The sequence below is a fragment of the Palaemon carinicauda genome, chromosome 30, assembly GCF_036898095.1.
Source record: "Palaemon carinicauda isolate YSFRI2023 chromosome 30, ASM3689809v2, whole genome shotgun sequence".
Lineage (NCBI taxonomy): Eukaryota > Metazoa > Arthropoda > Malacostraca > Decapoda > Palaemonidae > Palaemon > Palaemon carinicauda.
In genome coordinates, this window is record NC_090754.1 from 8,388,385 (window position 1) to 8,388,634 (window position 250).

Consider the following 250-nt stretch of genomic DNA (forward strand, 5'->3'; position numbering starts at 1 on the left):
ATAACAAAGTAGGGTAAAAATTACTGTCGCAGTATCTTAATTAAAATTAATTTTTTTAACAGTTTATTAAAAAAAAAAAAAAAAAAAAAAGAGCGACCGAAACTTTTCGACATCCTGTATACCAATACCCTTATTGCATAGATTAGCAACTTCCATAATAGAGGTGTAAGAAAACTCAGAAAATATGCGAGGATTTGCTACGTTCGGCAGCCTAATAAAGACCGAACGTAAAAACGTTAAATTAAATTTT